Source organism: Aedes albopictus, chromosome 3, assembly GCF_035046485.1.
Source record: "Aedes albopictus strain Foshan chromosome 3, AalbF5, whole genome shotgun sequence".
In the NCBI taxonomy this organism is placed as follows: Eukaryota; Metazoa; Arthropoda; class Insecta; order Diptera; family Culicidae; genus Aedes; species Aedes albopictus.
The window spans coordinates 364,942,060-364,957,311 of record NC_085138.1 but is presented as its reverse complement, the minus strand read 5'-3'; the positions used below and the strand labels follow the sequence as shown (position 1 = coordinate 364,957,311).

Below are 15,252 nucleotides of genomic sequence, written 5' to 3'. Positions count from 1 at the left end.
GTGCGAACGCACGCTTGACGCCGCCACCACTTGATTCGTTAGTTGTTATAGTTGGTTCGTTCTTGGTGGTGTCAGCAAAGCGCTCTATGTTGATACAAAATACCCGCGAGTGTCTTGCTCTGCGGGTTCGAATTTTCTAATTTGCGTTAGTTTATGGTGAAATGTGTAGGAAGTGGGACAACATGACTGGCTGGCTGGTGGCGTTCGACACGAATTTCGGGTTGATCGTGGAGTTCCCGCAAACTAAGTTCGAACTTGGGATTAACACGGTGAGAAATTCCAAGTATTTGAAAAAAATGGAAAAACCGGGTATCGGTTTACACGATTACTGTTCTTCCGGGGTGATGACAGAATCGATTTATTGCACTGATACAAATCGTTTGGTTAATTTCGTCCGGTTATTACGAAACCTCACGCAGATCTTACGAATTCCAGGTCAATAATTGAAACTAGCGTGTTCACCCAATCATGTAGAGAGGAATTCTTCTAATAATCCACCGCGTGGTTGCCCTACTGCTCAAGGGATGCCATCGCTTTCCGTGCTCTAGATATGATTTAAAGACCATCAAGTTCTGTTCGAGCAGCGGTATCGCAAGACCCCGCCGCGCCGCGGTAGCTACTAGCTCTAGTTCACGTCCGAGCCTGGCGGTGCTGCATTGCTTCACCCGAACCAAGCTCGTCGCTCCACTGCTACCGATTGGTGGTTAGTTAAATAACATCCACCCATCTCCCTCGATTGCAACCGGGCTTCGACTTCGACAAACGGGCAGCGCAAAATCGCAATCATACTTTACCTACTTGTGCATGCATGACTGAATTCGGACCAAACATGCAAATGCAACCGCACGAAGCACACAACTGCATCTGGCATGGCATGGAAAAGCGTCCTCGTTCCGGATGATGGTACCCGCGCTTGTGTCGACGACTACTAAGGAAGGCAACAATCGCTTGACTCATTTTTGTTTACCGAATAAATCAAAGCCCACCAACGCAAACTACCAACACCAGAACCAGTAGGTAGGTGAGCCGCCTATCCCTTTTTCGCTGAAACTCGGCCGAAGCTCAATGAACTCAGGAGGAAGCAATTACCGATCGAACCGACACATCTCCCTTGCGAATCGACTCCATCGATTGTGTGGCTCGATGTGATCGAGAAAACAGCAAAGCCCCCAAACAAAAACCGTGTGTGAGTGTTTGTCTGATTGGAGACTGTGTGTGGGAGTTGTGCCCCTCGGGTTCCCCACAGTTCTACCAACTAACCGCGAGGAATCCGTTATTGTTTCTCAAGTACTAGGGTATGTGTACCGTTCCTTGGCCTAATATGCCAGCCGCCTTGACAATTTTGACCATAACTCGTGAATTAATAGCAGTATAAATGATGTCTTCACTCTATCACGCACTCTAGGCAGTGCATGTTTCTGCAATTGGAAGTAAACTAGCATAAATATTCAAGAACTTACTTAATTACGTTGAAAAGATTCGATGCGATGGTATGCAACGTTGGTCTATGGTACAAAAATTGGCCTATTAGTGGATACAACGTTGGCCTATTGCTTTCCAAACGCTAGAACCACTTATTCTAGAATTTTTTAATATTTCTGCTGAAGTATTATCACTGTTTGTTCACCAATATTGCTTCAAATTACATTTTCGGAGCCAAATTTTCACATAACTATAAAGAAATAACTGAAACTAAAGATCTTTCTTAATTTATTAACGAAAACAATGCAACTCCATTTTTGTGTTATATTTTAACATTCACCGCACACAAAATCTTTCTTCCCGTTCGTTCTTTCTGGTTCATTCGCAAGCAATGTGGTTGACGTCACTTTTTTGGTGTTGTTGACGTCATTTTACTGATGGGCCAAGATTTGGGTACATAGTGAAAAAAATGTCCTCAATATTCGGCCCACATTTAATTTGTAAAATAGTTATTTTTCTTTGAAAACAAATATACAAGATCATAATAGCGTCTTTGACCGTCGCATAAAATGTTCATTTATCGAAAAGTCAATTCGAAATGTTCCAGAATCAGGCCATTTATGATCATGTATATAGACTACCCACTAAGCTGAAGAATTATGGCGTCTACAAAAGCTAAACAAAGTGACATTTTCATTCAATTTTAATGCTCCAAAATGCTAAAATTGAAACGAAATGTTACAGTTGTGTGGCGCATAGCTTTTCCGATCTCCAGTTATGCGTGTTTGTTTGAGTTTTTGGTTAACGTTAAGATAGGCCGAACGAGGGGACTATGCCAACGAAGCATCCCGATACCCTACTTAGAAGCTGGAGCGAGCGATCCATCTAGGGAAACTGACTCCACCGGTCACCTCGGAAAGACTGTACCGTTCAACATATCCCTCCCCATGTGGGAGGAATCGTCGGATCCCAGCTCGGATTAAACGTGTAGCAATGGAGTGGCGATGGCGACGACGTTTTCGCGGCCTGGAACTGTTGGAAATATCGAGTTTATTGCTTAATTAGCGAGTGGCTGCCAAAATCGATCCGGTGAGAAACACCGAACGGGATTGATGTCATCGATGCCGTTGGGTAAACGGTTTATGGATTTATTTTCCATTCGCTTATAGAGAGTCTCTAAAAAATTTATTTAAAATTCTTTAAGTAGAACTTTCTCTTAGAAACGGCTATGCAGTATTTTAACAGTGAAACGATGTTCATTAACTGCCCAACGTTTCGACACGGGATTACTGTCTTCTTCAGAGGAAATTAACTTAGTCATTCTGGTCTTGTGTTTTGTCTAACTCCTGAGATTTTTACAGCAATCACATCTTTAAAATCTTTTATAGTTGCTCACTGAGATCCCGAAATTCCTTCCTGGAATTTATCAGAGGGTTTTCTCCAGATTTTTTCCGATATACTTTCACAGTTTCTTGCACAATTCATTCTGGATGCATTTGCATCTTAAACTTCTTCTGGAATTTATTTTAGTGGTTTCCCTGTACGGCTTTCCAACTTTTTTTTTCGCGAGGTGCAAGATTTCGGTGGAAGTTCTTCCAGGGATTTCTTTGGGATTTCTCTCAAAATCCTCCGATGATTACTCTCCAAATCCTTTGATGATTTCATCGCAATCCTTCGAGAATTCCACTCGAAATCCTAGGAGGGTTTTCCTCGAGATTCATTGAGTATTGTCCGCGACAACCATCCTTCGAAATCCGATGAGGCTTTCCTCGAAAACTTTCGAGGATTTCCTTCAAAATCCCTCGAAATCTTTGAATGATTTCCTTCTTCGAAATCCTTCGAGGGTTTTCCTAGAAATCCTACGAGGATTTCCCTCGGAATCCTTCGAGGATTTCCCTCCAAATCCTAGGAGGATTTCCCTCGAAATCTTTCGAGGATTTCCCTCAAAATCCTTCGAGGATTTCCCGCAAAATCCTTCGAGGATTTTCCTCGAAATTCTTCGAGGATTTCCCTCGAAATCCTTCGAGGATTCCCCTAGAAATCCATCGAGGATTTCCCTCGAAATCCATCGAGGATTTCCCTCGAAATCTTTCGAGGATCTCCCTCGAAATCCTTCGAGGATTTCCCTTGAAATCCTTCATGGATTCCTCTTGAAATCCTTCGATGATTTCCCTTGAAATCCTTCGAGGATTTCCCTTGAAATCCTTCGAGGATTTTCCTCGAAATCCTTCAAGGATGTCTCTCGAAATCCTTCAAGGATGTCTCTCGAAATCCTTCAGGGAATTCCCTCGAAATCCTGGGAGGATTTCCCTCGAAGTCTTTGGAGGATTTCCCTCAAAATCCTGGGAGGATTTCCCTCGAAATGCTGGGAGGATTTTCCTCGAAATCCTGGGAGGATTTCTCTCGAAATCCTGGGAGGATTTCCCTTGAAATGCTGGGAGGATTTCCCTCGAATTCCTGGGAGGGTTTCCCTCGAAATCCTGGGAGGATTTCCCTCGAAATCCTGAGAGGATTTCCCTTGAAATCCTGGGAGGATTTCCCTCGAAATCCTGGGAGGATTTCCCTCGAATCCCTGGGAGGATTTCCCTCGAAATCCTGGGAGGATTTCCCTCAAAATCTTGGGAGGATTTCCTTCAAAATCCTGGGAGGATTTCCTTCAAAATCCTGGGAGGATTTCCCTCGAAATCCTGGGTGGATTTCCCTTGAAATCCTGGGAGGATTTTCCTCGAAATCCTGGGAGGATTTCCCTCGAAATCCTGGGAGGATTTCCCTCGAAATCCTGGAAGTATTTCCCTGGAAACGCTGGGAGGATTTTCCTCGAAATCCTGGGACAGTTTCCCTCGACATCCTGGGAGAATTCCCTTCGAAACCCTGGGAGGATTTCCCTCGAAACCCTGGGAGGATTTCCCTCGATATCCTGGGAGGATTTCCCTGGAAACGCTGGGAGGATTTTCCTCGCAATCCTGGGAGGATTTCCCTTGATATCCTGGTAGGATTTCCCTCGAAATCCTGGGAGGATTTCCCTCGAAATCCTGGGAGGATTTCCCTCGATATCCTGGGAGGATTTCCCTCGAAATCCTGGGAGGAATTCCCTCGAAATTATGGGAGGATTTCCCTCGAAATCCTGGGAGGATTTCCCTCGAAATCCTGGGAGGATTTTCCTCGAAATCCTGGGAGGATTTCCCTCAAAATCCTGGGAGGATTTCCCTCGAAATTCTGGGAGGATTTCCCTCGAAATCCTGGTGGGATTTCCCTCGAAATCCTGGGAGGATTTCTCTCACCATCCTGGAAGGATTTCCCTGGAAACGCTGGGAGGATTTGCCTCGGAATCCTGGGAGGATTTCCCTCGAAATCCTGGGAGGATTTCCCTCGATATCCTGGGAGGATTTCCCTCGAATTCCTGGGAGGATTTCCCTCGAAATCCTGGGAGGATTTCCCTCGAAATCCTGGGAGGATTTCCCTCAAAATCCTGGGAGGATTTCCCTCGAAATTCTGGGAGGATTTCCCTCGAAATCCTGGTAGGATTTCCCTCGAAATCCTGGTAGGATTTCCCTCGAAATCCTGGGAGGATTTCTCTCACCATCCTGGAAGGATTTCCCTGGAAACGCTGGGAGGATTTGCCTCGGAATCCTGGGAGGATTTCCCTCGAAATCCTGGGAGGATTTCCCTCGATATCCTGGGAGGATTTCCCTCGAATTCCTGGGAGGATTTCCCTCGAAATCCTGGGAGGATTTCCCTCGAAATCCTGGTGGGATTTCCCTCAAAATCCTGGGAGGATTTCCCTCGAAATTCTGGGAGGATTTCCCTCGATATCCTGGGAGGATTTCCCTCGAAATCCTGGGAGGATTTCCCTCAATATCCTGGGAGGATTTCCCTCGAATTCCTGGGAGGATTTCCCTCGAAATCCTGGGAGGATTTCCCTCGAATTCCTGGGAGGATTTCCCTCGAAATCCTGGGAGGATTTCCTTCGAAATCCAAGGAGGATTTCCTTCGAAATCCTGGAAGGATTTCCTTCGAAATCCTGGGAGGATTTCCCTCGAAATCCTGGGAGGATTTCCCTCGATATCCTTGGAGGATTCCCTCGAAATCCTGGGAGGGTTTCCTCCGATATCCTGGGAGGATTTTCCTCGAAATCCTAGGAGGATTTCCCTCGACCCTCGAAAACCTTCGAGATTATCCCTCGAAATATTTCGAGGATCTCCCTCGAAATCCTTCGAGGACTTCACTCGAAATTCCTTCGAGGATTTCCCTCGAAATTCTTCGAGAATTTCCCTCGAAATCTTTCGAGGATCTCTTTCGAAATCCTTAGAGGATTTCCCTCCAAATCCTTTGAGGATTTCCCTCGAAATCCTTCGAGGATTTCCCTCGAAATCCTTCGAGGATTGCCCTCGAAATTCTTCGAGAATTTCCCTCGAAATCTTTCGAGGATCTCTTTCGAAATCCTTAGAGGATTTCCCTCCAAATCCTTTGAGGATTTCTCTCGAAATCCTTGGAGGATCTTCTTCGAAATCCTTGGAGGATCTTCTTCGAAATCCTTCGAGTATTTCCCTCGAAATTCTTCGAGGATTCCCCTCGAAATCCTTTGAGGATTTCCCTCATAATCCTTCGAGGATTTCCCTCGAAATCCTTCGAGGATTTCCCTCGAAATCCTTCGAGTATTTCCCTCGAAATTCTTCGAGGATTCCCTCGCAATCCTTCGACGATTTCCCTCGAAATCCTGGGAGGATTTCCCTCGAAATCCTTCGAGGATTTCCCTCGAAATCCTTCGAGGATTTCCCTCGAAATCCTTCGAGGATTTCCCTCGAAATCCTTCGAGTATTTCCCTCGAAATTATTCGAGGATTCCCTCGCAATCCTTCGACGATTTCCCTCGAAATCCTGGGAGGATTTCCCTCGAAATCCTTCGAGGATTTCCGTCGAAATCCTTCGAGGATTTCCCTTGAAATCCTTCGAGGATTTCCCTCGAAATCCTTCGAGGATTTCCCTCGAAATCCTTCGAGTATTTCCCTCGAAATTCTTCGAGGATTCCCTCGCAATCCTTCGACGATTTCCCTCGAAATCCTGGGAGGATTTCCCTCGAAATCCTGGGAGGATTTCCCTCGAAATCCTGGGAGGATTTCCCTCGAAATCCTTCGAGGATTTCCCTCGAAATCCTTCGAGGATTTCCCTCGAAATCCTTCGAGGATTTCCCTCGAAATCCTTCGAGGATTTCCCTCGAAATCCTTCGAGGATTTCCCTCGAAATCCTTCGAGGATTTCCCTGGAAATCCTTCGAGGATTTCCCTCGAAATCCTTCGAGGATTTCCCTCGAAATCCTTCGAGGATTTCCCTCGAAATCCTTCGAGGATTTCCCTCGAAATCCTTCGAGGATTTCCCTCGAAATCCTTCGAGGATTTCCCTCGAAATCCTTCGAGGATTTCCCTCGAAATCCTTCGAGAATTTCCCTCGAAATCCTTCGAGGATTTCCCTCGAAATCCATCGAGGATTTCCCTCGAAATCCATCGAGGATTTCCCTCGAAATCCATCGAGGATTTCCCTCGAAATCCATCGAGGATTTCCCTCGAAATCTTTCGAGGATCTCCCTCGAAATCCTTCGAGGATTTCCCTTGAAATCCTTCAAGGATTCCCCTTGAAATCCTTCGATGATTTCCCTTGAAATCCTTCGAGGATTTCCCTTGAAATCCTTCGAGGATTTTCCTCGAAATCCTTCAAGGATGTCTCTCGAAATCCTTCAGGGAATTCCCTCGAAATCCTGGGAGGAATTCCCTCGAAACCTGGGAGGATTTCCTTCGAAGTCTTTGGAGGATTTCCCTCAAAATCCTGGAAGGATTTCCCTCGAAATGCTGGGAGGATTTTCTTCGAAATCATGGGAGGATTTCTCTCGAAATCCTGGAAGGATTTCTCTCGAAATCCTGGGAGGATTTCCCTTGAAATGCTGGGAGGATTTCCCTCGAATTCCTGGGAGGGTTTCCCTCGAAATCCTGGGAGGATTTCCCTCGAAATCCTGGGAGGATTTCCCTCGAAATCCTGAGAGGATTTCCCTCGAAATCCTGGGAGGATTTCCCTCGAAATCCTGGGAGGATTTCCCTCGAAATCCTGGGAGGATTTCCCTCGAAATCCTGGGAGGATTTCCCTCGAAATCCTGGGAGGATTTCCCTCGAAATCCTGGGAGGATTTCCCTCGAAATCCTGGGAGGATTTCCCTCGAAATCCTGGGAGGATTTCCCTCGAAATCCTGGGAGGATTTCCCTCGAAATCCTGGGAGGATTTCCTTCAAAATCCTGGGAGGATTTACTTCAAAATCCTGGGAGGATTTCCCTCGAAATCCTGGGCGAATTTCCCTTCGAAACCCTGGGAGGATTTCCCTCGAAATCCTGGGAGGATTTCCCTCGATATCCTGGGAGGATTTCCCTGGAAACGCTGGTAGGATTTCCCTCGAAATCCTGGGAGGATTTCCCTCGAAATCCTGGGAGGATTTCCCTCGATATCCTGGGAGGATTTCCCTCGATATCCTGGGAGGATTTCCCTCGAAATCCTGGGAGGATTTCCCTCGAAATTCTGGGAGGATTTTCCTCGAAATCCTGGTAGGATTTCCCTCGAAATCCTGGTAGGATTTCCCTCGAAATCCTGGGAGGTTTTCTCTCACCATCCTGGAAGGATTTCCCTGGAAACGCTGGGAGGATTTGCCTCGAAATCCTGGGAGGATTTCCCTCGAAATCCTGGGATGATTTCCCTCGATATCCTGGGAGGATTTCCCTCGAATTCCTGGGAGGATTTCCCTCGAAATCCTGGGAGGATTTCCTTCGAAATCCTGGGAGGATTTCCTTCGAAATCCTGGGAGGATTTCCTTCGAAATCCTGGGAGGATTTCCCTCGCAATCTTTCGAGGATTTCCCTCGATATCCTTGGAGGATTCCCTCGAAATCCTGGGAGGATTTCCCTCGAAATCCTAGGAGGATTTCCCTCGAAATACTTCGAAAGTTTCCCTCGAAATCCATCGAGGATTTCCCTCGAAATCCATCGAGGATTTCCCTCGAAATCCTAGGAGGATTTCCCTCGAAATCCTAGGAGGATTTCCCTCGAAATCTTAGGAGGATTTCCCTCGAAATTCTAAGAGGATTTTCCTCGAAAACCTTCAAGGAATTCTCGCGAAATCCTTCGAGGATTTCCCTCGAAACCCTGGGAGGATTTCCCTCGAAATCCTGGGAGGGTTTCCTTCGATATCCTGGGAGGATTTTCCTCGAAATCCTAGGAGGATCTCCCTCGAAATCCTTCGAGGACTTCACTCGAAATTGCTTCGAGGATTTCACTCTAAATTTCTTCGAGGATTTTCCTCGAAATCCTTCGAGGATTTCCCTCGAAATCTTTCAAGGATTTCCCTCGAAATCCTTCGAGGATTGCCCTCGAAATTCTTCGAGAATTTCCCTCGAAATCTTTCGAGGATCTCTTTCGAAATCCTTAGAGGATTTCCCTCCAAATTCTTTGAGGATTTCCCTCGAAATCCTTGGAGGATCTTCTTCGAAATCCTTCGAGGATTTCCCTCTAAATCCTTCGAGTATTTCCCTCGAAATTCTTCGAGGATTCCCTCGCAATCCTTCGACGATTTCCCTCGAAATCCTGGGAGGATTTCCCTCGAAATCCTTCGAGGATTTCCCTCGAAATCCTTTGAGGATTTCCCTCGAAATCCTTCAAGGATTTCCCTCGAAATCCTTCGAGGATTTCCCTCGAAATCCTTCGAGGATTTCCCTCGAAATCCTTCGATGATTTTCCTCGAAATCCTTCGAGGATTTCCCTCGAAATCCTTCGAGGATTTCCCTCGAAATCCTTCGAAAGTTTCCCTCGAAATCCTTCGAGGATTTCCCTCGAAATCATTCGAGAATTTCCCTCGAAATCCTTGGAGGATTTCCCTCGAAATCCTTCGAGGATTTTCCTCGAGATTCTTCGAGGATTTCCCTCGAAATCCTTCGAGGATATCCCTCGAAATCCTTCGAGGATTTCCCTCGAAATCCTTCGAGGATTTCCCTCGAAATCCTTCGAGGATTTCCCTCGAAATCCTTCGAGGTTTTCCTTCGAAATCCTCCGAGGATTTCCCTCGAAATTCTTTGAGGGTTTCCCTCGAAATCCTTCGAGGATTTCTCTCGAAATCCTTCGAGGATTTCCCTAGAAATCCTTCGAGGATTTTCCTCAAAATCCTGCGAGGATTTCCCTCGAAACCCTGAGAGGATTTCCCCCTAGAGGATGTCTCCCGAAATCCTTCAAGGAATTCCCTCGAATTCCTGGGTGGATTTCCCTCGAAATCCTGGGAGAATTTTCCTCGAAGTCCTGGGAGGATTTCCCTCGAAATCCTGGGAGGATTTCCCTCGAAATCCTGGGAGGATTTCCCTCGAAATCCTGGGAGGATTTCCCACGAAATCCTGGGAGGATTTTTCTCGATATCCTTCGAGGATTTTCCTCGAAATCCTTCGAGAATTTCCCTCGAAATCCTTCGAGGATCTTCTTCGAAATCCTTAGAGAACTTCCCTCGAAATCCTTCGATGATTTCCCTCGAAGTTCTGGGAGGATTTCTCTTGAAATTCTGGAAATCTCCCTCGAAATCCTGGGAGGATTTCCCTCGAAATCCTGGAAGGATTTCCCTCGAAATCCTAGGAGGATTTCCCTCGAAATCCTGGAGGATTTCCCTCGAATTCCTGAGAGAATTTCTCTCAAAAACCTGGGAGAATTTCCCTCGAAATCCTGGGAGGATTTCCCTTGAAATGCTGGGTGGATTTCCCTCGTTGAGGATTTTCCCTCATATCTTAAGAGGATTTCGCTAGAAACCTTTCAAAAATTTCCCTCCAATTTTTTTCCCAAAAAAATGTCGTAAGGTATCCCAGGGTGATTTCAGAAAAAAAAAACTCCTTGGACATCCCTTTTAGAACTCCGGGAGCAACTAATAAACAAATGCCAAGAATCCATTCACAAGTGTTTTTTTCGGATTTGCCCACAGATTTCTTTCCGAAATTTTTGCCAGCAGTCCTCGTAGGGTTTTGCAGGAGTTTTCCACGAGGACAATGCAGAATTTTTTCCAGAAGTTTTCACGATATGCTTGCAGTGATTTTCGCAGAATTTCTTCTGTACCCAATAATATCAATTTATTCAATTTCTTCTGTATCTAAAATGTATCAAAATTCTGTTGGAGTTTTCTCTTATTAAATTCACAAGATTTCACCTAAATTTCTTCCGATATTTCTCCGGTTTTTTATACAAAAAAATCGTTAGTTATCCTAGAAGATATTTCGAAACTAAACTCCTAGAAAATTTGTTAGAACTCCGGGAGCATGTATTTAACAAACTCCAGAAGAAACAGGCAGAATTTCGGGGTCATTTATGGTACGTATTCAAGGGAGAATTGTATTATCATGCTAAAATGTGAACAAATATCTCAGGAAGATCACAGATAAAGCTTGAAAAACCTGTGAAAGAAATCACGGGAACAACTCCAAATAAAATATCAGCAATACCTTCTTCAGAAATCTCATAAAGATTTCTTTAAAACAAACTTTAAAAAACTCTGAAAGTCATCTATGAGCCACACCGGTAGCTAACTTCTAAGAGATGTCCTGGACAAAAATTAGAGAGAAATTTCAAATGATTCGTGATGCGAGATCCTGCGACAATTTTGAAGAACTATTCTATAAGAATGTCCTGTAGAAATCCCTGTAGGATCTCAAGAATAAAACTCACAGAAATTTCTTAGAGAAATTAAAAGAGTAACTTCGGAACATAGAATGGGAGGACCTCATGCAGATAATTTATGGAAAATTCTTGAAGAAATCTTGAAGAAGCGGTAGTACAAATCCCAGGAGCAACTCCTGTAGACACGCAGAAACTCATTAAACACGAGAAAAACTCTAAAGAAAATTTCGCAACAGCATCTGAAAAATAGAGAAACTTCTATAAAGATCTTGTACCGACTTTCCGAACCCTCTAAGCCGAATACCCTCTTCAATTGAGTGTAATCAGTTATGTACCTATTCATTCCGCCCTCTTTTGCTTATCCTTTGACAGATACACGTATTTCGACTACCACTTGTGATCTACCTGTAGAGATGCCGGGGCCGGGAGGGATACTCCCCAAGCAACACAACTTGTTATATAACAGTTTAGAATTCACGTTTCATACATAACCTGTTGTATTTTTCTTGTATTGTTTACTTAAAATCATACGCTTATATAATCAAAACAGCGCAAAAAATGGCGACTTATAAAACATCTTACAAGTTTTATAAGATGTATCCCAGTACACTTATATTACCTACCTGATTATTAACTGATGATATCAAAGTCTTATAACGGTAGTAATAACTTGCAAAATGCTTATAAAATACAATCACCTTCAAAACTATATTGAAGGCTAGATTGAAGGCAATTTCAATTTAATATTACTCGTAGAAAACTATTATAGTACACTCTCTAATCTTAGGTTGAAAATAAGCTTTTTGCTGGTCATAGAGTGTGCAGAATCCATTTATATTACTTGTAATAATAATAAACCCTGTTTTATCGAATATTGATTATACTCATGCAAATGCAAGAAAAAATAATAGGAATAGGCTCAGTGTACCAGTTATGGCTATAGTACCTTAAATTCGCCATAGTTAATTTTCAACCTTTAATGATACAAATCAACAAGAAAAAAATCGCGAACAACAGATCTCGATCACAAAACATGATTGCAGTCATTCAAACTTCACAATTTGCTCAAATTATGGTAGAAATAAATAATTTTCCTTAACATTTCGGCCTCCTTGCACCCTATTTCGCCATAGTGTACCAGTTATGGCAACTCCCATAAGGAATGCATGTAAATAGTGCGAAGTGGAACCCAAATTAACAAATATGTCCATAACTGGTACAGGGTTCCTATCATTGGCACACGCCGTAATAAATACTAAAAGTAGTTTTGGCTCCGTTTTTATATTTCTCCTGTAAAGTATGAAAACTAATCAATCATTTGACTTATTGTTTACATTCGTCGGTCTTCTTATTATTTTTGTAGAAATAGTTTTTCTTAGGTGGTGCGATAACTGGTACAGGCACCCTAATAATAATAATTGAGAATGTATGCAAACATAAATGCATTTGCGTATTTCAGCCAAATATTTCCATAGTCATAAGCAATCGTTAACGGGAAACAAATAATGATATGGGACATACTCAGAAAATGTGGTACTATTTAACATGCGATTCAAGATTTATTGTGGAACATCTTATTTTAGTCGCCCAAATTTCAAGCGCCATTGGATTGTTATTAAAAACGTATCATTAAATAACCAATTTTGTGCAATTTTTCCGAACCAACATGAAGACACAATATGGCTGTCGTTTTAAAGCTTACATTGCCGTTTCAAAATGTGGCGATAATAGACCTATAATATAATAGTAAACTTTAAAGCTTTTTACTTGATCTTTCTTGTTTGAGATTTGTTTTCGTTTAACTGAAAAATTCGTTAAACATGTTTGCACTCATTACAATCATCAACAAATTGAGGAAAATGTTAATATAAGTATGTAAATCAAATATTTTAGGTATGCATATTTTTAGCCTGCACTGTTATTTGGATCGAGCTAATTCTTTATTTTGGCTTGGAATTAGGTTAAATTTGCGTTTAAACCGTGTCCCGAGATCAGTTATATGATACATTATGATGGAAGTTGTAATAACGGTCATAATACGTTTCAATAACATATTTTGAACATACTCATGCTTGTATTCATGGATTAGCTATAACACTGTTTTCCAACATTCATTACAACTGCAAAATAACTCTATTAGAACTTTTTACGTGATTCTGAAAATATCAAAACGTCAAAACATTCTGGGAGTCTGCTCTGCAGATGCTCTAAAAGTTCGTCGGAGTTTTACGGATTTCATCGGGCTCCCGGTGTACAGTGACCATCCCGTTTTCGGAATAATCCACCATAGTACGGTTCGAGAGTTCACACGTTTATCAACAGTGGAATGTGAACAAAAATTGGAGCAGCTGACGAAAAAACACATCGCATCGCTCGTACCGGTGCAGTTTCATCCTCTTGATTTAATCTTTCCATTCCATCGGCAAAAATTATTGGCAGTACCATCGAAATTGTGAGCTAAAATTTGAAAGAACAAATTATGTTGGATGCAACAAATTCCCTGGTGCTATTATAGCGAGTAGCTGTATGGTGATTCTGTTTGTGGCGACAGATTTGATCATCATACCAGCAAGATACATGAGTAACTTTACTAGGAACGGGATTTTTGATGCAAATGTAACCTGGGTCGAAACGCACGCTAGTTCCCGACAATTATGAGCAGATTACATGTGTTTTATGCAGTTCAACCGCGGATAGATCTGTATTAACTGAGGTGATTCTAATTCTGCTTTGGCCGAGTTCTCTTTAATTAACCGCAAATAGCAGTAATGTAATAATGTAAACATTATTTGTTTTGTTGACATAATAATTTGGTTACCTTGTGAATTTAATGTTATACAAGTGTTATATAAGTGAACAATTTAAATATTTTATACCTGATAAAACTGGTGCCATCATTTCGCTGTTTGTCATCAATCAACATAAATAGAGCTTAATTATGACACAAGATGTCTTCCCATCCACTTATACAACAGCAATAATACATCTTTTGGCAATATTATTTTTAAAGATGTTTTCTGTGTTACTTGGGTCCTGGGAGATATCTCAGGACAAATTCTGGGAAAATTCTATGAAGATTTCTAGGAACAATACCGGGAAAACCATTGTAAACTTTTTTAGAAAGAAATACTGTCGGATCTACGAAAAACTCTGGAAGAAAGCGGTCGGATTTCCGAAATCTGGTAAGATTCTCAAATTAAAAAAAAATGGCGATAGGAATCCGGAAGAATCTCCAGAAGGAATTCAATAAGGAATTCGAGGAAAAATGCCGTAAAAATACGGAAATGTGAGAAATTTTGGAGGCATTCAAAGAGATGTTAGAAATGCCAGGAAGAAACCCCAACCCTGAGAACCTTCTAAATGGATTTTATTTTTCAGACTCATTTCTGAGCAGATACAAGGAGTGGCCAAAATGTTTGGAATAGGCAACTTTTTTTCATCACAACACGCTGTAACTTTTCATAGAGTGCATCAAAAATTCTCAAATTTTGACTGTTTGTCAATCTATAATACGTGCATTATTGGTACAAATATGGGTTTGATTGGTTAATCTTTCGCGAAACCAGAACTGTTCTCGTAAAACACTATTTTTTAGACTACCAATTTCTGATCTGTCATATTTCCGAAACCAGTGAACCAAATTGTATGAAATTTTGGACAAATTTGTATCAATGATGCAAATATAATTGGTTGACAAATAGTCAAAATTTGAGAATTTTTGATACAGTTTATGAAAAGTTACAGCATGTTGAACTTTTTTGTGTGAGAAAAAAGTTGGTTATGCCAAACATTTGGCCACCCTCTGTACAGCCACTCACACATTAGTTTCGCCCAAGACGTCAACAAAGTACGGATACAAATCATTTACATACGCTATACAGTTTGATTTTCCACATTATACTTGCACACAAGTTGTACGCCAAACTTATATACAACAAGAATAACTACAGTGGTTGTCATGGATGAACACTCCTTATCCTTGGCCTAATCGAGACTCTAATAGCACTCGTGCTTCATGTCGTCAGGCAAAACATTCATTGATGAATAAATGCTGATTAGGTTGTGGCTAAAAAATCTGCCCTGCATTCTCAACAAACAGATTCGATCGTTTGGTAGCTTCCAGTATGATTGCAAACCATTTCATACTATATGGCGACCG

At 42.4% G+C, this 15,252-nt stretch overlaps 1 protein-coding gene across 1 annotated transcript in view; it reads right to left on the bottom strand.

The window, feature by feature from the left end:
• The window catches only part of LOC109432242 (IQ motif and SEC7 domain-containing protein 1), a 417,362-nt gene that overhangs the window by 230,286 nt on the left and 171,824 nt on the right, over positions 1-15,252 (bottom strand). The window lies entirely within an intron of this gene.